Source organism: Choloepus didactylus, chromosome X, assembly GCF_015220235.1.
Source record: "Choloepus didactylus isolate mChoDid1 chromosome X, mChoDid1.pri, whole genome shotgun sequence".
Classification (NCBI taxonomy): Eukaryota; Metazoa; Chordata; class Mammalia; order Pilosa; family Megalonychidae; genus Choloepus; species Choloepus didactylus.
This window is the reverse complement of record NC_051334.1, coordinates 101,239,093-101,242,047: the sequence shown is the minus strand read 5'-3', so window position 1 is coordinate 101,242,047 and position 2,955 is coordinate 101,239,093. Positions and strand designations below refer to the sequence as shown.

The window sequence follows — 2,955 nt, the reverse complement described above, 5'->3', positions numbered from 1 at the left end:
ATTGGGAGCAGATAACTTGCTTATTAAGTTTCATAGGTCCATCAGACAGAGAGGAATTTTGCCCCAGGGCAGACCACACCCACACCTTATTTGATGAGGCTTTGTATTTAAAATTGTTCTGAAATTATTTAAGGTCTTTGTTATATTGGGAGGGAATGAATGTATTTTGCATGTGGGAAACATTCCATTTTGGGGTCCAGAAGGCAGACTGTGGTGGACTGAGTTGTGTAACCCAGTGAACCAATAAATCCCTGCTGTTTAAGCCAACCCATTGTATGGCATTTATTTTAGCAACTAAGACAAAATACTTTGAAATTCTGTAATTGGATGCATAAACATGTAGGGTTATTATGCCCTTCTGATGAACTAATGCCTTTATCAATAAGAATTTTTATTCCTGTCAAAATTCTTTGCAATCTTGTGGTTCTGATACTACAATATCCACTTGAATTTTCTTTTGAGTAAAAATCACATGCTGTATCATTTTCTATCCTTTCACTTTTATCCTATTTATGTTTTTTTCATTGAATATCTGTGGATTTTATTTGACTTATATCTCAACATATAATATTCACATAGAAAGTACAAGCAGCCACCATGTATGGTGGCTATCTCCCACATTTTTTTCTGATGGTATCTCTCATGACCTCAGACCCAGGTAGATGAATGATGTTCAAGGAACCATCTCACAACTAAGCCCTTGGCTTGAAGAGGATAAACCCAAATACTATTTATTGACAACATGCTCTTTCATTGGCTCTAGCAGATGATATTGGTTTTCTAATGAAAAGAAAAATGGATTTCAAGAACCATGCTGACATTGTTTTGTTGTTCCCTGTTTGTCTTAAATGGAGTCATTTGAATGGTTCTGAGTCTGTTTTTACAAAAAAAAAAAGCAGCTTTAGTCCCGTTAACATGTCAAAATTGTGCCAAACACAAAGCTTTCTTCCCAGCTTGAATGGTTTTCTGCCTGGGAAGCAGGACAGACTCAGTGAGTGGCAACTTGGACAGAAGAGGGTCAGTGAAGCTGAATGTCTCTTGCACAGTTTGTGGTATGTGTAGTCATCCATGCCCACATCAGAATCAAAGACTGAGTGTCCAGTGAAATCTGTGTCTGGGGTTGGGGAAAAACTGTTCTTTGCTCCCTCATCTTCAGAGTTCTCTGTCCTTGAGTAAAAGCTAAAGTCCAGCAGGAGTGGCTGGGTTTTGCTGACTTTGCTGCTCTCCTCAGACTCATAGATGGTGTTGTCATCATCATGACACCACTCCAGCCAGAATTTCCTCCTTATCCTCTCACAGTACATGGTGAGGTTGATCAGCTCCCCTTCGATCAGCTGCTCAGGTCTTGTCACTGATAAGGTCCACATTGCCTGTGCCAAGTGCCCAAAGATGGTAGCATTGAGAGTGGAAAGCTGGGGCCCCATGATGTACTTTTTATCACCCATGTCCTCCATCAGCATGTAAATCCCTTCCTCTGAGAAGCAGCCAATGCCACAGTCATGCATCTCATGCTTCAAAATTTCTTTCATTATGTGGCACACGACCCACCTCAGCAGGTTACTGAAGAGCCCATCATCACTAAGAGAGAACATCTTCTTGGTCTTATTGAGATTATCCACCCACTGGCAGTAAGCTAACATCCAGTAGAAGTGCTCCTCCACCATTTTGGTCACCACCCTGGTGATGGCTGTTTCATGAGGACCAAGGATTTTGTTTAAATTCACTCTGAGTTTCTCTTCCAGAAAGTCAATTATGAATTTTGTGACAGAAACTTTTTCATTATTATATTCAATCCAAGGCATTTTCCCTTGAGCAGACAGTTTCCCACCAAAATAGTTCAATTAAAGGACTCTTAGATTGGATAAAAGTAATATGTTGCCTGATAGGGTAAATCAGCCATCCTTAAATAAGTTTTCATTTTCAGATAGAAAGGTGATAAACTGGGAACACCATTGTTAGGTCTTGAAAATTATTGCAAATAGCATCTTTGGAGCCAATGTCTTGCTGTTTCCTAATGACCAAGAGTTCATGGAGCAGATAGCGACTGCAGCCAACAAAGCTCCCCTGGTCAAGGAAAGGGTTTTTTCCACCAGGGATCAAGGCCCTGGCCTGTCATGATCCCACCATAATCAGCCTATATAAGGCAAAGCCACTCCCTCCCCAGTGCTTGCTGTTGCAGCTGGCTGCAGGTGCCCCTCCTAGGGCCCATGCTTCCAGCATGGGAAGAGGCTGGTGAGGCCTGGAGCAGGGAGGCACAGACAACACAGGAAGGGTGCAAGCCTTGGGCAGCAGGCCTGGCTATAGGGGCCACAAGGCCCTCTGTGGCATGGGAGGCCACTGGCTACTCCTGCATTGGCCTGTCTGTGCCACTCTTTGTGTCCTTGCCTAGAGAAGGAAGCATGATGACATTGCTCCCAGGGGCAGTGTATGCATTTTTAAATGCATTTTTTTAGATATACTCATGCAACAGATAATCCATCCAGAGTATACAATCAGTGACTCACAGTATCATCATATAGATGTGGAGTCATTGCACAATCAGTTTTCATTCCCCCACAATAAAGAAAAAAAAATTAAAAAAAGAAAAAAAGAACACCTTAACCAGCCCATACACCTTATCCCCCTCTATTATTTATATATTTTGTCATTATTTTGTTACTCATTTGCCCAGACACTGGATAAAGGGAGTGTAAATTGCCAGGTTTTCACTATCACATGGTCACACAATAAAAGCTGCACAGTTATACAAGGATCATCAAGAATCAAGTCTTCTGGATCATCATTCAAGGGATTCAGGTATTTCCTTCTAGCTATTCTAATACACTAGAAACTAAAATGGAATATTTATATAATGGGCAAGAATAACCCCCAGATTAACCTCTCAATTCTGTTTGAGATCTCTCAGCCACTGAAGCTTTATTTTGTTTCATTTCTTTTCTCCCTTTTGGTCAAGAC

General features: G+C 41.3%; 1 pseudogene; it reads right to left on the bottom strand.

Moving 5' to 3' along the window:
• Nucleotides 1–854: 854 nt before the first annotated feature.
• Nucleotides 855–2,125, bottom strand: LOC119522283 (annotated as a pseudogene).
• Nucleotides 2,126–2,955: the final 830 nt, after the last annotated feature.